Consider the following 26,122-nt stretch of genomic DNA (forward strand, 5'->3'; position numbering starts at 1 on the left):
GGTGGGATTTGAACCCAGCGCTGCAAGGCTGCTGTGCTATCCACTGAGCCACCGTGCAGTTCTTAAACCATTTGGCCTGATGAAGATACCATCTGGATATCAAAGAGCATAGCCTGAATATCTTCCCAAGAAAGGAACCTTGACTACATCTTCTACATCATCTTGGATGGTCTTTATCAGCATCACCCGAGTCCTACATTTTTCTATATTGTAGTGAATCCTTCAGTGTTAGTTGTCCACCATCGATGACAGAGCCTAGTTCTACAAGCCTTTACCAGGATTGTGCCTGTAATTGTACAACCCAAGAAGGCCACATCTCCAATAATCTACCTACATCTCCACCTTATTTTTTACCTTTTGCAGCAACAGGATAAGTGATAACTTGCTGATGGGTGGGTGTCCGACAGCTGGGAGAAAGGGGAACTTTCATTCCCTTCAGAACCGAGCAGCAGAGTGCAACCTCAAACTGTCCCATTTATTTTTTGAGGAACCTCTGAGCGCTGAGCTCTGTTTTCCAACAGCCCCATAGAGAACGAATGGAGCGGTGGTAATCCGACCTGCCGATCGGTGCACTGATCAGCATATTATCACCTACTGTACATATAGGTGGTCATTTTTTGGAACCAGACAACTGCTTTAAACGAAGGTACATAAAATACACACAAAATCCAGAAAAAAATCGAAAAGTTCACTCATGGGATCATCAGATAACGCCAAACAGCAAAATACATTAGAATTAGAAAACTAGTCAAGAAAGTGGTCATCAGTCTTTTATACTGGATTACCCATTAACATGCACGTTCAGCTTGATCAAAGGTGCACGTTATTAATATGGAGGGAGGCGTGGGTGGGAGCTGCGCATCCTCATCTAGAACAAACTTGTGGACAAAGAAAAAAAAAAAAAAAAAAAAAAAATCACTCCTTCTATCCAGAGAGCTGGGAATCCATCCAAATTAGATTAGAGGCTGTTGGAGAATGTTAAAAGGACTAATGGGGCCAGACAAGGATTACTAGAACAAAATGGCAGCAGGATTAAGTTTAATAATTTTTTTCAATATACCATATCACTATCTAAAAATATAGATATTTTGCAATCTTTGCAGTGGCCACTAGGCTGAATATTAGACTCCTACATTCCGGTTGCCACATGGAGTGCAGCAGCAGTCTGGCTTTGACCTGACTCATTTGTATAGAGGTACTCACTGCTTGAGTTCTGATAATGTGTGCAAAATGTAAAGCGCTGCAGAATATGTTAGCGCTATATAAAAATAAAGATTATTATTACTATTATTATATGGGAAAAGCTCATTGTGAAGGGAAAAGGGGGAGGTGAGCTGTGACATCACCTACTGTGAATGGTAGATACAGTGTTATATATGTTATATGTGGATGCTGTGTCATCTGCATGTGGTCTGTGAAGATAATGAGACTTCTGAAAAGTAACCTGTACAGAACAGGAAGTGGGAGTCAAATATTAGGTTTAGTGGACAGTGTGAGAATTGCTAGACTTCTGATTATTTTGTATTAGTAATGTAGAGGAAAAATAAATTGCAACTTTTACATAAACACCCCCTACCCAAAAAAAAAACAAAAAAAAAAACATTTACAATAAAACCCCAAAGTGATTTTCTGATGAATCCTGCTCTTTAACAAGACAACCAGAAAGCAGCAGAGTGGATATCATGTACTCCAGGCTAAGCCAAGCAATTATCTCTTACTGTAGAGAATCGTTGTTGTTATGGCCAGCTAGGCAGCTCATTACCGTCCCCACAGCTTGGCGCCATGAACTGGTTCTTCCTGACTGATTTTTGCGAGTTGTAAAGAGTGTGTATTTACTATTTTCATGATCAAATAATTTGGATTTTTTCCTTTATCCATCAAAAAACAAACAAGACAAGGTAGATACTTGCCGCACGCTGTGTGCTATAGAACTGGAGAGACACATTGCATTTATCAAAGGGACTGAATTGCGTCTGTGTTACAATTAGAATTGAACAGAAATATTTGCAGGATCCAGGTCTGGTCCATGTTGGTACTCTGTGGCAGCCGGACCAGGGTCCTGCAAACGTCCGCGAACAATGCTCGAATGCTGGCATCCTGGGCACAACCTTTGCTCCCACTACAACATGAAATCACAGGGCGACGCACATAATGACGCCCCGGGGGCTTAGAAATCAGAAGCGGCGCCCCAGATGCCGGCGTTTTTGAGGTTCGGCTAAGGAACTCCCAGGTGCCGCGGAGCATCAGCTTGGACACCAGACGAGCTCCCCGTGAATCTCTTTGCTCAAATGTGCAATGTCTCATTTTTTCTTTACTTTGATCCAGAAAACAGGGTTCTTTCCCTGGGGTGTGTTCTGCGTCATCTGAATTACTGTATAAAAAAGAGCACCGCACCACGTTCTGCACTTTGGTCTTCCCAAGGCCGGAGTCACACTTTCAGGCTTCTTCTGATCCAAACACAACAATCTCACATATGCCTTTGAGGCTGTCGAATTCACATCAGGAGACCCAAGTGTGAATCTGATGTAATCCTCGCCTTACCTCCATTACTTAGGTGCCCCACGGCTGAGGCCGTATCATGCTGCAGATCCGGCTGGAGCAACATATTACATTAGTGCTAGGAGATAGGCGGTGATGCCACTTACCCTGGCCTGGCCGAAATGCATCAATAAATGTAGATACAGAAAAGTATCGGTCTGGTTTAGATTTTAAAGACCTACATCAAAATCCTTACGCCATGCCGGTGTTCACACTGACACTAGTGTAGTCACCATAGGATGACGCTTACATGTCAGCCCTTCTGTATGGATGACAGAATCAGCACTCATCTCAACACCATCGCTTTATGGCTCCATCTACCATACATTCAGGTAAGTGAAACCTAGATTTCTGTGTCAACTGTCTGCCATTCATTTCAGCTGCTGAAAAGGGGCATGGACATGGTGACTTCCCCAGAATTGGATGGAAAAACAAGGTCACACAATGGAAGGCCCAAAACACGACGTGTAAAACAGAATCTGTCCCCAGGTTTTTGCTGCCCCAGCTGAGAGCAGCAGGATATAGGGGAAGACTCTGATTCCAGCGATGTATCACTTACTGGGCTGATTCCCGCACTTCTAAATTAACAACTCTTATCTGCTGCAAATCTAGCAGTTCTATGAATATGGAGCTGTGTATAACTAGGCCCACACCACTGGTGGTCAGGCTCCTGTCTATGCAGAGTGTCCACAGAAAGCTGGCAGTCAGTGTGGGGGGGGATGGAGAGATGCAGCTGCAAAAGTGTTTGTAATGAGACAAAGTTCAGTTCTGCAGAGTGTGACTGAAATGGTTAGCCATTACATGTCTCACACTGGTAACAACCCTTTCATTTAAAGGGAACCTGTCATCTGAATTTGGCGGGACTGGTTTTGTGTCATATGGGCGGAGTTTACGTGTGTTTGATTCACCCTTTCCTTACCTGCTGGCTGCATGCTGGCTGCAATATTGGATTGAAGTTCATTCTCTGTCCTCCGTAGTACACACCTGCACAAGGCAAGATTGCTTTGCGCAGGTGTGTACTATGGAGGACAGAGAATGAACTTCAATCCAATATTGCAGCCAGCATGCAGTCAGCGGGTAAGGAAAGGGTGAATCAAACACCCAAAACCTCCGCCCATATGACCCAAAACCAGTCCCGCCAAATTCAGGTGACAGGTTCCCTTTAAAATAAGCTATGGGGCCAGGTTCTCAGGGAGATCCATATACGTGCAGATAGACAGCGTCCAGTCAAGGGTGTTCAATCAAAAATGAAATTTATTCCGCCATAAGTATGAACAGCGTTTTGACCCATTATAGGTCTTTATCAAATACCGTACTTGATAAATAGCTGTATCAGGTCTAAAAATTGTTCACACTTTCGGCGGAATAAATTTCACTTTTGATTGAACACCCTGTATTGGACGCTGTCTATCTGCACGTATACACTTGACTATTTCCAAGTGGGTTCCTTGGAGAATTTGACCATGCGACACATACCTGTTTTTTTTTTTTTGGGGGGGGGATTTGTTTTATTATTATTTATTATTTATTTTTTATCTTGAGGAGATCAATGTCTAGCCCATAGATTATAATACCTCACATATATAAGAAAAACAAGGATTTTCAGGAATAAGTTATCAAGGTATCATTTGATTTCGAAGTGACGGCACCAGAGGCAGCTGAAGTGCCAGCAGAAGCAGTCTGTGACCACTCTGTGTTGGTGAAGAACAGCGCCAGGTCCAACAGGCAGGTAAAAAGCAACTACCTGCCTGTTAGTGCACATTTTTTTGTTTTTCCACAAAGTTCCCAGATATCCCATTTAAGGACCACACACCGAGCACAAACAACATTAGGGTTCACTCACATTAGCATATGAAAAAAAATAAATAAAAAATTAAAAACAACCCTACCGGTATATTTATCCAGGAGAGAGGGATTATTTTCTCTCACTTCTCATCCGTATGCAATCTGTTTTTTTTTTTTACTCAGCAGCTATTAATCACGAGACCATTCCTATGCTACAGAATTGCAATGCATCCTTATAAATCAGAGGACATACTGATGGTCCGCGTGGCATGTTATTATTTTCTCACACTGTGCCAATTTCAGAGAGATTATTCTCTCATACCGAATACAACGGAGAAAAAAAAAATATATGCAGATCTGAACTGCCTCATTGAGTAATATTGGTCCGAGTGCAATCCGATTTTATCAGATTGCACTTGTTTGATTGATATGTTCGTGTGAGCGAGGCCTTATACTGAATAAATTAGATCAATCTTGAATGTGGAAAATGTTTTGGTACTGCAGTAAATCCGATGTTCCTATATGTGCATCAAAGGCATAAAAATAACACACAGCAACCAGACTAAACAAGCAGGACAATAAAAACAGAAGTACAAACAAAGCGGCCCATTGGGACTCAATTACATGACTCATTAGTTCATTTGATGTTAGAACTCTGCTTACTTTGCTGTGCTGGTTGGCGAAATTAAAGAAAAAAAAAAAAAAAAAAGAAGATCGATATATCTATAGATAGATAAATAGATAGATAGACAAAGTACTGGAGAGGAGATATGTTGTACGAAGGGTGTTAAACTCAGTGATAGGAACCTAGCAAATGCTCCAGCACACCTGGTGCTGAAGGGGTAACAGCCATGTTTAGTGCGAGGTTGATTAATTAATTGATTGTAGAGGAGGAGGAGTCCAGAGGATAAATACAGTACCCAGCCTTCTAGAGCAGAGGTCCCCAACTGCAGTCCTCAAGGCCCACAAACAGGTCATGTTTTCAGGATTTCCTTTGCATTGCACAGGTGATGCAATTAGTACCTGGGCAAGACTAAGGAAATCCTGAAAACATGACCTGTTGGTGGGCCTTGAGGACTGCAGTTGGGGACCCCTGTTCTAGAGCATTCAGTGTGGGGTGGGCCTGGAGGTGCAAGCCCTGGAGCTGTGGTTTCATGATCCTTTTGTTACTTGTTCCTGAAGTGGGAGGATTCCTGTAGCAATGAGGGCTGTGCCAGATGTTATGGGTTTTTTTTTTTCCTGTAGGGCCAGATTTGTTTTACCAACGTTGCACTGGTTTATGCAGGATTTTTAATAAACCAGTGGGAGATTTCAAGAGCCAGTGTTCCTGTGTCTACCTCTATGTGCAGATGAGTGAGCCGATCTACCACAATAGACACACCTATAGCCATCTATTTAAATGTACGCACTTGGTCCCTGTGATGTCTGTGTGTGCTCTGTTGCTCAGGTGGAAAGAAAATACACCAGTGTAAATGTACCGTAATCTTACTTTGTCTTTAAAGGGGTTGTCCACCTTTGGAGACAATTTGTTTTTCTTACTTAAATACATGACATTGGGGCCAAAAATCATTTTTGCAATTGGGTTTCATTAAACATTTTTCACCTTTTTGCCGCTGTATTACACTGTCTATTGCTGGCTGCAGAATAACGAAACATGGTTGGCCACATTATCTTAGGAGACTTGTTGGGCACATGATATTGTGGTACATACTATTATATCGGTAGGACAGGGTCTTCTCCTGCTCTTGTTACTGCAGATGTCCTCACAGACTGCACAGCTCTCCAGTCCATATAATGGCTGCTGATGGAGGAACATGTGACCAGACCATCAGCCTCCTCCAATAGAAAAGCAGGTTTAATTAGACAAGCCTGATGGACAGGTCTGGTCACATGTTCCTCCACCAGCAGCCATTGCATGGACTGGAGAGTTGTGCAGTCTGCGAGGACATGTGCAAAAACAGGTGCAGGAGGATCCGTCATACCTATATAATAGGAAGTGCAACACGCCTCATAAGATAATGTGGCCAACCATGTTACCTTATTCTGCAGCCAGCCACAGACTATGTAATACAGCAAGTATAGGAGGAAAACAGTGCGATTGCATGCGTTTAAGTTGAAAAAAAAAAAAAAAATTTGAGGGGGCAACTCTGGGCAAAACTCATATATTCTGCTTTACGCCTCGTCAGAGCCTAGTGTGGTGGGACATGGCAGAGGGATAGATATCATGGTATTGATTTTACCTGAGGTGTTTCCACAGATACTACAATGTCACCGCTGAGCCACCCAAACAAAACGGAGAATTGGCTTAGCCAAAAGAAATATGAAATGGTGGACCTGAAAACTGTCCACAGGAAATTTGGCCTGGATAAAAGGATGGTCTTCTGGAGAGGTCTCAGTTTATGGCAGTGTTGCCCAAGTCCCAGTGTGGGAGCGATTTTCCAGCCCTTTACAACTCAACAACAAGCAAACCAATGAGCCAATCCACATTTACATATTAATCCAATGACTCCAGCAGCCACATCCAGCTCATTGTGTGACCTACCGAAATGGCTGGCCCTGGTAAACAGGTTACTTCTTACTTCACTATGAAGAAATACATGAAACATCCCAGAAGGAATGACAGATAGTCCCCAAGGAGAGTCTCTGATGTAGTCTACCCGGCTCAGGATAAATGTACAACAACTAAACTCATTCGCCACTAATAATAATCTTTATTTTTATATAGCGCCAACATATTCCACAGCGCTTTACAGATTTGCACACATTATCATCGCTGTCCCCGATGGGGCTCACAATCTAAATTCCCTATCAGTATGTCTTTGGAATGTGGGAGGAAACCGGAGAACCTGGAGGAAACCCACGCAAACACGGAGAGAACATACAAACTCTTAGCAGATGTTGTCCTTGGTGGGATTTGAATCCAGGACCCCAGCGCTGCAAGGCTGCAGTGCTAACCATTGAGCCACCGTGCTGCCGCCACTCACCGGGATACAAAATGTAAGGGAACATAGTGGGCCTCAGCTCTCTATGACCATAAGACCAGGCTTTAGAAAGAAAATTTAGTCCACGCTGCATGTCTGAGATTAGGAAAATACTTCAAATGAAAGGGATTCCTTATGTAGGCAGGTTTTAGGTGACCCTGATGGGATCTAACTCTATAAGTAAAGTAGAAGAGCAGCCCCCTCCAATCAGAGCTCCTTGTAGGACCTGTTCACACTGCCAAGACAGTAACTACGTTGGATCTGTTTTCTAATGTTTGACCTATAATGCTGTTACTAAATTGAAGATCATGGGGTATCAATACATTTTCAACAGGGCCCCAAAGTATCACGGGTCTTTAAAAAGTACTAGCCTTCTCACATGACCCAATGAGAACTTTTAGGTGAGGATTGGGCTGCTGTGACTTTTAGGGCAGAGTTCACACGTTCAGAACAGGTTTAACAGGAGACATATGGGTTTCTAATAAGCGTCAGAGGGGAGGGTATATAGAATGTACCACAACCAGAAAGTGTACGCACGGCTTTGCTGTCTGCAGAGAGGGTCATTGCTGGCTCCTAGAAGCGATGCTTGAACAGTTTCAAACCTGGAACCATCACATTGCAGAAGCCGGCAGAATTCAAGCAGAGGTTGACATTGGCCGCAGGGAGACGTAAGGCAGACTAGCATTGTGCGTCTCATTTCAGGATAGAATGTCTGATAAATTAAAGTTACAATTACAGAGATGAGCTCTGGTTTTGGAAGAAGAAAAAAACATACAGATGTGAGATCGGGCGCTGGACAAGCTAAATGTGGGTCAGCAAAAATGTGCACCGTGACATAAGCAGCCATTCCACAGCTTAGTGCCACTTATTCAGCCGATTTAGGAATGACGCCTATAATCCCTTACTGGGCAAATGTGCAAGTTAATTATTCAAGTCTCGGGCTGCCAGACAATGTGGCCAAAATTCTACATGACCCAGAAACCAAGATCAATTATTAACTGTAAAAGAACAATGTCACTTGTCATATAGACGCAATCACATACAATGTGTGAAAGGTACTTTACAAATGCAGAAACTAACAAGAGGTAAGGGTAAGTTCACACACCGTATTTTTGCTGCGTTTTTTTTTCTGCAGCAAATCCGGATCATCTTGGCAGGAAAGAAGCTGCGGCAAAAATGCAGGTTTAGGTGCGGTTTTTGTGCCGTTTTTAAAGTTGAGTGCACACAGAGAAAAAAAAAAAAAAAAAAACTTCCATGTGGAATTTTCTTCCCCGGCATTTTCCCACGGTCCAGAGTTTACCTCAGGTCAGGCTGTGAGGGAGCGCAGGCTCAGTGACGTCACCGCTAGTTACTGAGCCTGCGCCGCTGCGTATCATTCATTCCCCAGTACTTACAGCCTGGAGGGGCCGCATTAGCAGCGCTCCCAGTTGTACGCTTTATCTCCCCCAGATAATGCGCAGGACACTCGTTATATCAGACTACGACAGATCAGGGAGTGTACTCTTGGTTTATTATTTTATTTTTATTTCAGAAGATCGATGGCTTCGCTTGGAATGGCAGAACAATAAAAAGATGGCAAAACTGTGTGGTGTTTTAGTTAATTAAAATACTTTTTTCTGCGTGTGTGTATTTATATATCTAATAGATGCGCCTTTTCTGGCACTGCGGGCTGCTATTTTAAGACTGGGGTGGCCTAAATCAATGGCCCCTTACCAGCCTGAGAATACCAGCCCCCAGCTGTGAGCTTTAGCAAGACTGGTTGCCAAAAATGGGGGTACTGCACACCGTTTTTTTTTTTTTTAATTACTATTTAAATAATAAAAAAAAAAAAAAAAGCGTGAGGACACCTCTATCCTTTACAACTAGCCTTGCTGAAGCTGACGGCTGGGGGTTGCAGCCCCCAGTTGTGAGTTTTGTCTGGCTGGTTATCAAAAATAGGCAGAACCCACGCCGTGTTTTTTTTTTTTTTAATTTTTTATTTATAGCGCAGGAGCAGCAGATGACAATTCCCATCCGCCGCTCCTGCTCTCACTGTAATTAGCGGCTGTAGGTGTTTACACCTCCGATCACAGCGGAGCGCTCCTGCTGTCTTCTGACAGCGTACGAAGCGTGGCCCTTTGACCAGCGGGAAGGATTTCCCCGCCGATCAGAAGCGGTGTTTGCAGCGCTGTCATGCATATGACAGCGTGTCAAACACTGTAATGTCGGACCCCCCATTAAAGCGAATGAGGATCGGGTCCGCTCTGCTGGATGACAGGCTGTATGGACGTATTATGCAGACTGCCATCTAGATGTAGCAGAGCAGAGTGTGACGTCACATCCAACTGTCACTGACTTTTCTGCAGCAAATACGCTACAAGAAGAGTCAACCTGTGTATTCGCAGCCTTTTTTCACTGTCCTTTCAAATCAATGGGTGGAAAATGCTGGAAAAACACTGAAAGAAGTGTCATGCTCTATGTCCAAAAAACGTAGCAAAGCACAAAATACTGATTACACAAATAACCAACGTGTGTGCATGAGATTTCTGTAATCTCATCGGCTTTGCTGGTATTGTAAAAAGCAACTCAAAATTAGCACCAAAAAAAAAAAAAACCGCAGCAAAAACGCCCTGTGTGAACTCACCCTACTCACCAATCCCCTGCTGCTCCTATGCCAACAGTTCACCAGTTCCCATTCTTCCACATAGACATGTGACCACTGCAGGCAATCACTAGTAACGTGTCAACGCTACTGACATCACTGCTGCATGCTGTGACAAATTACAGAAGTTGTTGAGGACTGTTCAAAAATGAATTAGGGTGAGGTTTAACAATACAATCAACAGTTTGCCAATGGCAACTAGACCCCAACTAAAGAGTCTTAGATTAAAATATTACTTTTATAATCAAAAATAAATGATATCATTGGTTCACTGACTACAATGGTTCACTGACTATTAGTTAGGGAAAGCGTTATTACTTCCCTATATGTAAAGCCTAGTATAGTACATTAATTCAGTGTTGTCCATTTAAATAATATCTGGCCAAGAGTGGCTGTGGATCACTGCTTAGTAAATATTACCAATATAGACAATCTGCTCTAAAAAGTTAACCAGCTGCCTCCCCGACATGTTTTGCCATTGCTGGCTTCTTCAGGGAATGAGGCTGCAAATGGTCATTAACTGGGACCCTATGACTTATATAAGTTTGGTGCATGATGTCGTTGGGGAAATCCTACCAGAACGATTGACACTTCAGCCAATCCAATAACTCTGATAACTATCATAAAACCACATGCAATAGGTAAATGGAAATGTCAATCACAAAGTATAAACCTATAGGTTATGTCGGTATAAATTTATTTCTACCCTTCCACTCTAATACTGGGCAGATACTGGCAAATAATACAATGATAATTTTTTCGTAGGTCACTTTTGTTTTACAGCATTAGGCCTCTTTCACATGTCCAGATAATTCCGATACCGGAGAAATCGGTACCGGAATTATCCATGTCTGTGTGTCCATGTACTCACGTAGCACATCAGTGCGGCACACGTGCGGCAGCCGTGTGCCGCCCGTGTGCTGACTGAGGACCACACGGACCATGCAGGAGACAGCACTACAGTTAAGTGATGTCCCCTGCGTGTGGTGCTGAAGCCGGCATTCATTCTTTCTCCCCAGCAGCGTTCGCTGGAGAGAAGGAATGAAAAACCGGTTTTTACGTACCGGTAATAGGATTTTACGGAGCCACGACAGCACCCCTACGAGAGAGGGGATCCGCCCACCTTCCGGACAGGAACCTACATGATTTAAAGGGGCGGTCCCCCTCATCACTCCAGTTTGTGTTTCAGAGTATAAGGGACACCGCCATTGAGTTAGTACATAAACATATATACTTAAACATTACTAAATACCATCACCTTCTAAAGAGTGATTTTTTAACCAGCACACTTTCCCCAAAGGGTGCAGAAACCAGTGAATAACTACGGGGGGGAATGTGCGGGTGCTGTCGTGGCTCCGTAAAATCCTATTAACGGTACGTAAAAACCGGTTTTCCTATCGCCACGACAGCACCCCTACAAGAGATTTTCAAAGATCAATCACCTGGGAGGGACTACAGCACTAAGTACTGTACGGCCAAAAACTAAATTGGCCTCTGAAGATAAATCAAGACGATAATGTCTATAAGAGGTGGAAGGAGATGACCACGTTGCCGCCTTACATATTACGTCTATGGAGACGTCCGCTCTTTCCGCCCAGGATGAGGCCATGGCTCGAGTGGAGTGGGCCCTGATGCCATCTGGTGGTGTCTGGCCTTTAGCAGTATAAGCAAGATATATGGCATCTCTTATCCATCTGGCGATAGACGCTTTTGTTACACTCGCCCCTTTCCTTGGATTCTGAAAGGAAACAAACAGAGCCCTACTCTGCCTCCATGGTTCTGTTTTGTGTAGGTACTCTAATAGAGTTCTTCTGACATCCAACATGTGATATTTCTGCTCGTCAGCTGAATTCGGATTGTCACAGAAAGATGGTAAAATTATTTCCTGACTTCTATGAAATTTGGAAGCTACTTTTGGTAGGTATGCTGGATCAGGTTTTAACACTACCCTGTCCTGAAAGACCATTAAATAAAGAAGATCTATCGACAAAGCTTGTAAGTCACTCACTCTCCTAGCAGAGGTCAGGGCTACTAGGAAGGCTGTTTTTAAGGTTAAATTTTTTATGGAGACAGAATCTAATGGCTCAAAGGGGGGTTCTGTTAAGGTCTAAAACCAAATTTAAATCCCATGGTGGTAATCTAGGAATATACACTGGGTTACTACGTTCAGTGGCCCTGATAAATCGGGAAACCCATCTATTTCCCGCCACATCACTGTTATATAAAGCTCCCAAAGCTGATACTTGGACTCTAAGGGTATTTACCGCCAAGCCCAATTCTCGGCCTTTCTGTAAAAACTCCAGAATAGCCGGAATTGGGACCTTGCCAGAAAAGGGATTTTGGTAGAAGGCAAGGAACTTTTTCCAAGTTTTAGCATAAATTTTAGTGGTAACTTCTTTCCGGCTATTTAAAAGGGTAGATATGAGAGCCTCTGAAAACCCTCTTCTCCTCAATAACTCCCTCTCAAATTCCACGCCGTCAGATGCAGGGATTCCACATTGGGGTAACTGAATGGACCCTGAGAAAGAAGCTCCGGGCTGGACGGCAGTACCCAGGGGTCGGACACAGACATTGCCCTGAGTAACGAGAACCATGCCCTCCTGGGCCAAAAGGGGGCAATCAGGATCACTCTCGCCCTCTCCTCCCTGATCTTCCTGAGGACTATCGGGATCAGACACATTGGGGGGAACGCGTAAGCCAGAGGGAAATCCCAGTGTATTTGAAGGGAGTCTATTATACAGGGCTTGTGCGCCACCCGAAGAGAAGCGAACTTCCTGGTCTGCCTGTTCTCTCTCGTTGCGAATAGATCGATAACGGGCAATCCTCACAGGTCTACTATCTGTCTGAACACCCGTCGATCTAGAACCCATTCTCCCTGACGTAGAGAATGACGGCTGAGGTAATCTGCCTCTGTGTTGAGCTCTCCCCGAATGTGAACAGCTGATAGAGAGCGAAAGTGGGCTTCGGCTATTTCGAGTATGTCTGTGGCGGTGTTCATTAGGGATCTTGACCTTGTACCCCCTTGATGGTTGAGATACGCCACTACTGTTGTGTTGTCTGTCTGGACTCTTACATGTGAATCCTGCAGAGATGGAAGCAACCTGAGTAAGGCCTTCTTTACTGCCGTGAGCTCTTTCCAGTTTGAGGACTCTTGAGCCTCTAAGAGAGCCCATTGCCCTTGAGTCCAGACATCTCCTATGTGAGCTCCCCAACCTATTGGACTGGCATCGGTTGTGACCGTGTTGTCAGGTACTACACTCCAGCGTACTCCTTTCCCTAAATGTCTTCTGTTTAACCACCATCTCAGACTGTGTAGAGTGGCGGTGGACAGCCTGAGTCTTCCGCCTAATTGCCCTTGAAGACTCCTCTCTGTATCCAAGACTTGGGCCTGCAACACTCGAGTGTGGAATTGAGCCCACTGGACGGCTGGTATGCAGGACGTTAGGGATCCCAGAAGGGACATAGCGTCTCTTAAAGTCAGATCTGGCTTCCTTGTTACCGTACTGACTTTGTGCACAATCCTCTGCTTTTTCTCTTCCGGAAGGAAACATTGTTGCACTTCCGAATCCAGCAGAATACCTAGGAAAGTCTGAGTTGTTGATGGTTCGAGTCTTGACTTCTCGATATTGACTATCCAACCCAAGTCCTGTAAGGAAGATATTACATGATTTAGGCAAGTACTACACTGGCAAAAGGAATTCCCCACTACCAGGAAGTCATCCAAGTAGGGTATAATTAACGTATCCTGTTCCCTGACATAGGCAATTACTTCTGCCATGACTTTAGTAAACACCCTCGGTGCCATAGATAGACCAAAGGGCATTGCAGCAAACTGAAAGTGTCTGACCTGGTCGTTTAAGCGAACCGCCATTCTGAGGAATTGTTGATGACCGTGGTGAATGGGCAGATGGTAATACGCATCTTTTAAATCCAGGACTGTCATATAACATCTGGGAAAAAGAAGTTTAGTCGCAGTTTTAATAGATTCCATCTTAAAGGCATGATACTCTAGATGTTTGTTCAATCTCCGTAAGTTTATGATGGTTCGAAAGGATCCATCTGGCTTGGAGATTAAAAATAATGGGGAATAGAACCCTTTCCCCTGCTGATGTTTTGGAACCTCCACTATGACTTTCTTCCGTCTTAACATTTGGACCTCTTTTTCAAGGGTCTTTTGTTGGTCTAAGGAATCAGGGGCAGTCAAGATATAAAATTCAGAAGGTCTTTCCCGGAACTCTAATTTTAACCCTGAATTAATTATACCCAGAACCCAATTGCTCGAAGTTATTTTGGCCCACTGAGCATAGAAGTATTTTAACCTGCCCCCTACTGGAAGATCTTTATTAACGATAATTTCTTCTTCTTCTTGAGGAAGATGATGAAGCATTAAAGTCCGAACCTTTCTTTTTCGGGTCTGATGGTTCCCAGTCTCGGTTGTGGTAAGGTCTTCTGTATTGGAAGCGTCTCCTGAAGGTATTCCTAAAGGTAGGATTGAAAGCTTTAGGAAAACCTTTCTTCCTATCCTCAGCCTTAGCTAGGATATCATCCAATACCGGGCCAAACAGGTACTCACCCCTACAAGGTATTGTACATAGTTTAGCTTTCGCCTGGGCATCCCCTTTCCAGGTCTTAAGCCATAGGGCTCGGCGAGCAGCGTTTGAGAGATCTGCTGATCTTGCCGCCAATTTTAAAGAATCCACTGATGCATCCGCTAAATACGCCACCCCTTCACGTATTTGCGAAAGGGAGTTCAGCATCTTGTCTCTGGGCACCTTGGACTTCAGCTGTTCTTCCAGCTGGGATATCCACACCATGACGGATCTAGCCGTACACGTGCTAGAGATAGCAGGTTTGAACGCCCCCGCAGTTGATTCCCATACTTTTCTCAAAAACATGTCCGCCTTCCTATCTGACGGATCTTTCAGAAGGCCCACATCCTCCAGCGGCAAAGTACCGGCTTTAGACGTAAAAGCCACCGCTGCATCCACTTTCGGGACTTTCATCCACTCTGCCAGATCATTGTCTTCAAAGGGATACCTTCTTTTGGCTGATGACGGGAGGAAACCTTTATCCTGTTTATCCCATTCTCTCTTTATAAGAGTCTTAACCGTATCCACCACCGGGAATGCCTGACGACTCCTCTCGCACAAGCCCGCAAACATTATGTCCTGTGCGGACCTTGGTTCCTTGCTCTCTGCAACACCCATGGTAGCTCGGACTCCTTTAACTAACATGTCCATGTTGTCCACCGAGAAACAAGGCCTTCCCTCTTCATCTGAGGAGGATGGAGATGAAGATCGGGAACATTCCCCTTCTTGCAGGGACAGACTAGATCCTGGCGATATGTCCCTGCCCGACCTTTCCTGGCGGCTGCCTCTAAGGGAATAGCTAATTTCCTCCCTGATGACCGCTCTAAGGTCTGATGACCGAAGGGGAGCTTCCTCTTCTAAGGTCTGAGAGATGCAAGCCTGACACAGCCTTTTGGTATAACTGTCAGGCATTGGAGTCATGCATAGAGCACATTGCTTGTGCTTAGATTTAGTGGTCTTTTTCCCCTAAAACAAAGCACAAATAACAGACCATATCAGCACCAGGTGTCTGATTTAACACTCACCATAAGGCTGATTCTGTGAATACCGGTTCTGGAGGAGTAGGATCCAAATGTGACGCTGGGGCGCTCGCACGCTGCTGCCCCCGTACCACGCTGCTGCTGCTTCTCCTTTGGCGGCCGCTACTGCTCTTATTGCGCTGTTCCGTTCCCTCTCCATGAGGGTGCTCGGCGTCCCCTACTGAGGACATGGCTGCACGCATCCTACCATAGGCGCCGCTCTTTTACCCCGCGTACCAACTACTTCCGGGTTCACCAGCGCCGGTGTGGACGCTGCACACCGCGCTCAACCGCGGACCAGGACGGCACTGCCCGACTCCTGGGACGCGCTCCTCATGGCCAGACGAGGGGGGGTCTGCACGCAGGACACCCCCGATGCTGCTTCCGAGCCCCCGATTCTGCCGTTCCTAGAAGATACCGTGCAGAGGCATGGAGGCCCGGGTAAGACTGCTGCTGCAGGCTCCCGCCGTCCGGACAGGAACCCAAACTGGACTGGAGTGATGAGGGGGACCGCCCCTTTAAATCCTATAGGTTCCTGTCCGGAAGGTGGGCGGATCCCCTCTCTTGTAGGGGTGCTGTTGTGGCGATAGGAAAATCAATGTTTTTTTTTTATTTTCCCTTAAAAATAAAGTTTGTGCGTCCCTTCCCGCCTCCCATCCCCTGTGCGCCCCCCCCCCCACCCCCCCGCTTGCCTGCCGGGAAATACTCACCCAGCTCCTGCGATGTCTCCTCTCTGCGCCGGCAGCAGGTCCTGTGTGAGCGGTCACATGGTACCGCTCATTACAGTGAGGAATATGTGCATATTCATCACTGTAATGAGCGGGACCATGTGACCCCTCACACAGGACCTGCTGCCGGCGCAGAGAGGAGACATCGCATAGGGGATGGGAGGCGGGAGGGGACGCACAAACTTTATTTTTAAGGGAAAATAAAAAAAAAAAACCACTGATTTTTCATTCCTTCTATCCAGCGAACGCTGCTGGGGAGAAGGAATGAATGCCGGCTTCAGCACCACACGCAGTGGGGACAGCGCTTACTGTAGCGCTGTCTCTCCTGCGGGTGGTACGTGCACACGGAGGAGAGTGCACACTGTTCTCCGTGTGCACGTGTGCTGTCCGTAGTGTGGTCCGTGCTGCCGGTAAAAAATGGACATGTCTACGTGTTTTGCACACGGACACACGGTCCGTGTGAAAACACGCACATGTGCAGAAACACATAGATGCTAATGGGTCTACGTGTGTCAGTGTCTCCGGTACGTGAGAAAACTGTCACTACACGTACCAGAGACACTGACGTGTGAAAGAGGCCTTAGGCTGGGGTCACACTAAACGTATGGAAAAAAAAAAAAAATCGGACCTAGTCACCCTGCTGAGAGTCGCACAAGTGTTCTCCGTATGGTCATCCGTGTGTAATGTGTTTGCAATGGGATGATGTCATTTTCTCGCACCTATGTATCCGTATGATACGTGTATGGCTTTACATTTCTCACTGCTTTTCCACATTGAATTTTACGGCTCAGTTGGCTTTAATGAGGAAAATGTTTGTGTATTTCTCGCAAGCTACACTGATGGTCCATGTGGTGTCTGATATTTTCTCACACCCATAGACTTGTATTGGCGAGACTCGGGCGATATGTGTGTAAAATCGCAGCATGTGGCAATTTCACTCGCACACTGAATACGCCCGAGAAAAAAAAAAAACGGGGATGAGAGCTGCCCCATAGATTAACACTGGTCCGAGTGCTATGCAATGTTTTCTCGCATAGCACTCCGTTTTCTACGCTAGTGTGACCCCGGCCTTAGAAGAAGTATTTAAAACCTTTTTAATTAGTGGACAACCCCTTCAAGAGGATGATTTTGAATAAAGTGTTCAGCAGTCAGTTTCTTGGCACATTGGTGCTCTTCCAGAAGTCTGTAGGCCTCAGAGGTCAAAGCCCCAAGTAGCTTGTATAATTGGGGTCTACAAACTGATCTGGTGATTACCATAATGATAATTGCAGTGTACACGCTGCAGAAGCTTCCCAGAAGGCACAGTAGTGTTGCATTTCAGACCCATGATTGCCATACAGTGGCTTGCAAAAGTATTCACCATCGTTGGCATGTTCCGTGTTTTGCTGCCTTACGACCTGGAATTTCACAGTTTTTTTTTTTTTTTTGAGTGTTTGCATCAGTTCATGCAAAGAACATGCCTACACCTGTGAAGATTTGGTTTTCTTTTTATTGTGCAGCAAACAACAAATAGGACAAAATAACTGAAAACTTTAGTGTGCATAATTATTCACCCCCAAAGTCTAAACTTTGTAGAGCCTCCTTTTGCGGCAATTACAGTGGCAAGTCGCTTTGGATAAGTCTCAATGAGCTTTCAACATCTTACCTCTGGGATATTTGCCCATTCCTCAAGGCAACTGCTCCAGCTCCTTCAAGTAAGATGGTTTCCTCTGGTGAACAGCAATCATCAAGTCTGGCCACAGATTCTAAACTGGATTAAAGTCTGGGTTTTGACTAGGCCACTCCAAAACATTTACACGTTTCCCCTTAAACCAACAAGTTTTGCATTAACTTTGGGCCATTGTCTTGTTGGAAGGTGAATCTCCATCTCCGTCTCAAATCACTGAGACCACCGAGACTGAAGCGGGTTTTACTTAAGAAAATCCATGGATTTCACACCTTCCATTTTCCCCTCAACACAGAACATTTACCCTATCCCTGCTACAGAAAGACATAAAGACATCCCCACAGCATGATGCTGCCACCACGTTTCACTGTAGGGATGGTGTTGTTGGGATGGTGAGCTGTTTTTGTTTGGTGCTAGACAGAGTTTACCTTGGTAGCCAAAAAGTTCAATTTTGGTCTCATCTGACCACAGCACCTTCCTCCATACGTTTGGGGAGTCTCCCACAAGTCTTTTGGCAAACTGAAATTGAGCCTTACAATTTTTTGTGTGTAAGTAAAGGCTTTTATCTGCCACTCTTCCAAAAAAGGCCACCTCTATGGAGTGTACGTTTTTTGTGGTCATATGGACAGATATTCTAGTCTCTGCTTGGGAACTCTGCAGCTCCTTCAGGATTACCTTTGGTGTCTGTGCTGCCTCTCTGATTAATGCCCTCCTTGCCCGGGCTGAGAGTTTTGGTAGGTGGCCCTCTCTTGGGAGGTTTGTTATGGTACCATGTTATTTCCATTTGAAGATAATGGATTTGTTGAGGATTTTTTTTTTTTTTAACCCAACCCTGACTTTTACTTCAACAACTTTGTACTTGACTTGTTTAGAGATTTCCTTGGTCTTCATGGTGTTTGGTTAGAGGTGCTTCTTGCTTAACTCCTTCAACCCCAGGGCCAATTTTTTGTTTTGCTCTCCTTCTTCCCAGGGCTTTCCCAGATGTGATTTTGAACGACATTGATTTTACCATAAAATGTACTGGAAAACGTGAAGAAAATTCCAAGTGCATTGAAATTGCAAAAAAAGTGCAATTCCACAATTGTTGTTTAGGTTTTTTTCTTTTAACCATATTGACTAAATGCTAAAACTGACCTTCCATTACGATTCTCCAGGTCATTACGAGTTCCTAGATACCAAACATGTATAGGTTATTTTTCATTTGAGTGGTGAAAAAAAAAACAAAAAAAAACAAAACACAGCACCATTTTTTCCTAGACCTGTAGTGTTTCCAATTTTCGGGATCTGGGGCTGGGTAAGTGGTTACTTTTTGTGTGCCGAGCTGACGTTTTTGTTCCTACTATGTTGGGGTAGAGAAGATCTTTTGATTGTCTGTTATTGCAATGTTGCGGAGACCAAAAAATGTAATTCTGCAGTTTTGGATTTTCTTTTCATGCTATGCCATATACCAAATCGGATTCATTTTTACATTTTGATAGATCTGTCATTTCTGAACGCAGCGATACCAAATATGTGTATTTTTGTTTTATTCTGAAAGGGGCAACAGAGGGGGGCGATCTGCTATGTGCAGCAGAAAACCTCATCTACTGTGAACGTCGGCCACGGGGCGGCGCTCTTAGCAGATCGTCAATTACAAGCACTGGTGTCTTCTGCAGACCCCCAGGTGTCGTCACAACTGATCAGCACCCATCACACAAATTGGATTACAAAAATATTTAAACACAGGTTATAATGTAACAAAACAGGTAAATAGCCAAGGGGGTGAATACTTTTGAAACCCCTATACCAGACCTGTGGTATAGGTGGGTATGAGATTTATGCACAGAAAAAGCACAGTGAAGATGGGTGTGTATGGGGATGGCCAGGAGGAACAGCCCATGGCCACACTAGCCTTCTGCTGACATCTTCGGCCACCTTTAGATCTGAGGTTTGCATTGCAGCTGTCATCTTCCGGTAGCGCTGTGTATAATTATTGTAGTTATGCTGGGGGAACCGAACTTTGAATGGTCTTCATATGCGAATAGACCAGTGCTGGGAAAAACCCAAGAGGAAGGGAACCAAGGTGCTGCCTGAACCTATTGATATCTCTGCTCTATTAATATCCATCTCACAGACGCCCATGCTTGTAGAGGCGTGGAATATTTCCAGGCAGCAAACGCTCTTCTCTGAGGGATTACTTGTGACGGCTGCTCTTCTGATCGGTGCACACATCACATGGAGAAATTTGCGTCTCTGGCGAGACGAGCGCATATTTCCCAACACCCGCATCTTTTATGTAAGGGTATGTGCACACGTTCCGGATTTTTCACGTTTTTTTGCTCGTTTTGTCAGCGGTTTTTGCCGGCAAAAAAAAACGCTTAAAACATTAAGCATCCCATCACTTTGAATGCATTCTGCACATGCTGCATATTTTTCCACAATAAAAACGCATTGCGGAAAAATATGCAGCATGTTCATTAATTTTGCGGATTTTTTGCGGATCTCCTGCTATTTAATGCATTGGGAAGTGCTGGGAAGGGGGGGTGGGGGTGGGAAATCGCGAAAAATCCGCATGAAAACCGCGAGCGGATTTTCTGCAGAAAATCTCCTGTTTTGTTCAGGAAATTTCTGTATAAAATCCTGACGTGTGCACATACCCTTAGGGCTCATTTCCACTTGCATGACATACGTCTGTGTCTCGCAGGTTAAACCCTCTTCTGGCGCCGGCATTTGGGAGCGGAGCGTGCAGCTCCATGTGTCGCTATGCAGCCCCGCACGCTCCGCTCAAGAGTGCCGGCGCCAGAAGAGGGTTTTAACCTGTGAGACACGGACGTATGTCTCGCAAGTGGAAATGAGCCCTAAGTCTAAGAGGCGGTACGAGTGATCTGCGCACAACTTAACTTCATAGGATTCTGTCAGCAGTTCTGACCCTGCAAACAGCTCCAGACAGGAAAGGTGTGGGGTGTTAAAGGGAACCGGTGATGGCACAAAGGATATCCCATCTGCAGGCAGGAAGTTATAGAGCTTGAGGAGCTACCATAGTTCGATAACATTTCTTTTGTCGGAAAAGTTTCACTAAAACTTGTTTTTTTTTTTTTTTACTGAATTACCTGGTGTTTATATGTGTACGAGTTCAGTGGGCGTTCCTACTCAATGATTGACAGTCTTCTCTGTATGCATGTGCCTGCAGAGATCGCATTTAGCGATGAGTGAATATTCCCGTTACTTGAGATTTCTCGAGCATGCTCGGGGGTCCTCATAGTATTTTTTAGTGCTCGGAGTTTTAGTTTGTCTTGCCGCAGCTGAATGATTTACAGCTATTAGCCAGCATAAGTACATGTGGGGATTCCCTAGCAACCAGGCAACCCCCACATGTACTTATGCTGGCTAACAGATGTAAATCATTCAGCTGCGGCAAGAAAAACTAAAACTCTGAGCACTAAAAAAAATACTCGGAGGACCCCCGAGCATGCTCGAGAAATCTCGAGTAACAGGTATATTCGCTCATTACTAATAGCAGTCAATCACTAATAGGGTGGCATACACTGGATCCCAAGGGATTTCAATGCAAAAAAAAAAAAAGAAAATAAAAATACACAAGTTAATCTTTATTTTTCCCACAAACCTATATCATTCTGCACGGCTTCTCCTTCTCTATAGCATGCTGTCCACAGATAAGACTGTATGTACAATGTTATAGGTTCCCTTTCAATATGCTATTAAATGCTAGTCCATTCTTTAACTACTTTATCTGACTGCAGACTTGTGAATCTTCACATCGCACGCACTGCGAGGAGTCTCCAGAGCAGAGAACAGTGGTCATGTGACCACAGGTACGTGATTTGCATACTCCTGGCCACATTCTGACTAGACTCGTCCGGCCTCACTCAATACACTTGCACTGAATGAGGCTGCACCCATCTAGTAGGAATGTGGCCGGGAGTATTCAGATTGCGCACTTGTGGTCACCTGACCGCTGTTCTCTGCCCTGGAGACTCCTCGCAGTGCGTGCGATGTGAGGATTCACAGTTCTGCAGTCACATAACGTGACTGTCTGTTCTTACACTACAAGTCTGCAATCTCTTTAAGCTTGAATGAGAAAGTGAGTGGTAGGTTCCCCTGTGCAATCCCCAGCAGTGAAGTGCCATTGCACCTACACAATCCCCCCTCCGCTCCTGAGTAACGGATGTAGCATCCAGCCAGAAGCCCCCTACATCCAGCGCTCAAGCAGGGGGACAGACTGGAGCGCTGACTGCAGGGTTCGGGAATGCTGATCTAGCACTTGTGGAAATGGCTCACACCAAGTAAATATTTCACAGTCTCGTTCATTGCTGCTACTAACCAACTACAGAAAGGACTATATAATGCCTCCTATCAAGATCTGTCAGCATTTCTGCAGGGGCAAAACTGCTGATTGACTCAGTACTAAAATGCAGAAATGAAATCTAAGCCTAGCATCAGCAAGTGTGACCCACATCCCATTATTCCACACAAGTGGGCAGAACTGCATTCGCTTTGATAACAAGATCAGCTTTTCACCACTTAAAATGTTACATCTAATCCCATGTGCCACATCTTAGCAGCACAGTGCATGGGGGAAGCTGCAAATACTGCAACTTAAAGTTGTATTCTGACGGCTAGTGAAAGTCAGAAAACTGCTGCATCAAGGACACGCAAGTAATCGAGGCATGCCTGCACCAGCGGACTACAAATACCATTAGGTTGTCTTCTTTCCCCTCTGGCCCCAGATGGTTCCACTCTCTTCTATTTCAGTGGTCAGTCTCCCTAATTAAAGTGCTGCAGTGGAGACTACACTTCCCAAGCTCCTCTGCCATCTACCTACTACTGTGCTGCTCTCTATGGTCCTAGAAACTCATTTATACGGACTTACGGTACTTCTCTGGGAGCGTAGAGATCAGCACACAACCAGCCTGCCCAACAAACCCTTCCTCCAACAGCAGAAGTCCTCTACCTCCTAGGCCTATGCACAAGGCAGTATTGCGTCGGTCTGTGTGGGCCCGCTGCGTCGGTCTGTGTGGGCCCCTTAGTCACTGGCTAATTTCTGATAAGATCTTTAAAACCCCATAACCTGACATGTACACATGTTAGAGACCCAACCAACGGCTTCTTTTCTTATCATTTTGCCCTAGTTCTAGGCCTCATACTGCTTACGGATCTAGTGAGTGCCATGTGCACATATGGGCAGGAGCAGAAATCATTTAGTGCACATGTAGATACAGAAGAGCTGCCCATATCCATGTACGCACTGAACCTCCTAACCCCAGCACAGAGGAGGATACAGGGTTATAATACAAAGCATGATAAGTGGCACCTGGAGTGTTATGGATTCAGTCAACAGGACATCCAATGTATGTAGAACTGGTTGCGGTGGTAGCAAAAAGAAGGGGGTTAGGGTTTACCATGTGAGTAGATTATTAAATTCCCTATCAGTACGTGGTATACATGCGGTAGATGGACCACCATCGCTTCATAGTAATCAGCAAGTATAGGTTGTGAAGGATTCATTAGTATTTTGTGACATTCCACTCTTTTGTATACACTTGTCAGACAACCCTTCTACTGTGCCGATCCCGGCTAACACAAGCATGGTAGAAGAGGAGCTAGGCAGGATCACTGTCTACAGCCAGCTTCAGACTAGACGTTGGTCCAGCCAAATTGCTAGGTCCTTCCACCAACATACTAATTGTTGACAGAGGAATAGACTAACGATTGATAGAGCTCCCAAAGAAGATGGTGAAAACCAAGTACCATGAACATCGAGGATGTGGATTCTCTAAATAGCACACAGAAGAATAATTACCAAAATACAGAGACAAACAAAATTGATCAGAAGTAAATGAAGCAGCACAAAGGTTCTATGACAGCATGATGTAACGACGAGCAATAGGTTCACACAAGCAGGAATAAGCAATACAAGACTTCACATGGAAATGTAGTAAGAAAGGATAAGCCTGAGTAATGTCTGCTGTGGTACGGAAATCACTGCTGATGAGAGACCATAGAAGCTCAGACAAGAGCAATGTGCTCCTATCACAGGTAGCAATGAGCCATCCCACATTGTACGGCAGGGCTACATCAATCCACGGGCCAGGATGCCTAAAGCAGGCTCTCATCAGAGGTGGCAATGAGCTATCCCACAATGTACGGCAGGGGTACATCAATCCCCGGATGCCTAAAGATGGCTCTCATCAGAGGTGGTAATGAGCTATCCCACAATGTACGGCAGGGCTACATCAATGCCACGGGCCAGGATACCTAAAGATGGCTCATCAGAGGTGGCAATGAGCTATCCCACAATGTACGACAGGGCTACATCAATCCCAGGATGCCTAAAGATGGCTCTCATCAGAGGTGGTAAAGAGCTATCCCACAATGTACGGCAGGGCTACATCAATCCCCGGATGCCTAAAGATGGCTCTCATCAGAGGTGGTAAAGAGCTATCCCACAATGTACGGCAGGGCTACATCAATCCCCGGATGCCTAAAGATGGCTCTCATCAGAGGTGGTAAAGAGCTATCCCACAATGTACGGCAGGGCTACATCAATCCCCGGATGCCTAAAGATGGCTCTCATCAGTGGTGGTAATGAGCTATCCCACAATGTACGGCAGGGCTACATCAATGCCACGGGCCAGGATGCCTAAAGATGACTCTCATCAGAGGTGGCAATGAGCTATCCCACAATGTACGACAGGGCTACATCAATCCCCGGATGCCTAAAGATGGCTCTCATCAGAGCCAATACCAATACAACTGATCAAACATTTCTATTGGTCACAAATGATCTTTTTGGAAACATTATAATACTAGGGACTTGTATCTTAGATTGGTGAACTCAAACGTCTGGTTGGAGGGGTGCACAATGCAATCACATTTCAAGATTATGAATGATACCTACAGAGTAGAGAGAAAACTTAACTCTTTCTGTAGATTCAAAAACCATCCCTCCTTCTAAGGCCGGCGTCACACTAGCGAGTTTTACGGACGTAAGAGCGCATAAAATACGTCCGTAAAACACGCCTAACAAACGTCCGAATTATTCTCTATGCCCCTGCTCCTATCTGCCGTATTTTACTGATCAGTATTATACGGCTTTCTACGGCCGTAGAAAATCGCAGCATGCTGCGTTTGTCACCGTATTGCGCAAAAAAAAAAAACCGCCAATGAAAGTCTATGGAAGCCAGAAAAATACGGATTACACACGGACCAGCAGTGTGACTTGCGAGAAATACGCAGCGGTGTTAGAGAGAAAAGCCGGCAATTTAGTGCGGTGTACAGTAAAATCACACTGACAGCTTACAGTAGAATAAATGTGTGTGTGTGTATCTATATATATATAATTGTCTAAGGGTTTTTCCGTCTGTCTGTCTTTCTGTCCTGGAAATCCCGGCTCTCTGATTGGTCGAGGCCGCCAGGCCTCGACCAATCAGAGACCAGCACAGCATCGACGTAGAAATCCCGCGTCTCTGATTGGTCGAGGCCGCCAGGCCTCGACCAATCAGCAACGGGCACAGCGACGATGATGTCATAAAGGACGTAGACATCCCGCGTCTCTGATAGGTCGAGGCCGCCAGGCCTCGACCAATCAGCAACGGGCACAGCGACAATGATGTCATAATGGTTGCCATGGCGACGATGATGTCATAAAGGTTGCCTCGACCAATCAGCGACGGGCACAGTCTGCCGCAAATTCTGGAATCATCATTGTCCATATACTACGGGGACATGCATATTCTAGAATACCCGATGCGTTAGAATCGGGCCACAATCTTACTTAAAAAGATGAGAGGCGTCTGTAATTTACATCATAGGTAGACCTCAACTATGGGAGACAAACTGAGAAAAAAAAATCCAGAAAATCACATTGTCTGTTTTTTTAACATTTTATTTGCATATTATGGTGGAAAATAAGTATTTGGTCAGAAACAAAATTTCATCTCAATACTTTGTAATATATCCTTTGTTGGCAATGACAGAGGTTAAACGTTTTCTGTAAGTCTTCACAAGGTTGCCACACACTGTTGTTGGTATGTTGGCCCATTCCTCCATGCAGATCTCCTCTAGAGCAGTGATGTTTTTGGCTTTTCGCTTGGCAACACGGACTTTCAACTCCCTCCAAAGGTTTTCTATAGGGTTGAGATCTGGAGACTGGCTAGGCCACTCCAGGACCTTGAA

General features: G+C 45.0%; 1 protein-coding gene across 1 annotated transcript in view; it reads right to left on the reverse strand.

The window, feature by feature from the left end:
* Positions 1–26,122, reverse strand: part of DNAJB12 (DnaJ heat shock protein family (Hsp40) member B12) — a 59,192-nt gene that overhangs the window by 24,649 nt on the left and 8,421 nt on the right. The gene's annotated exons all lie outside the window — the stretch shown is intronic.

Source organism: Ranitomeya imitator, chromosome 2 (genome assembly GCF_032444005.1).
Source record: "Ranitomeya imitator isolate aRanImi1 chromosome 2, aRanImi1.pri, whole genome shotgun sequence".
NCBI classification, from domain to species: Eukaryota; Metazoa; Chordata; class Amphibia; order Anura; family Dendrobatidae; genus Ranitomeya; species Ranitomeya imitator.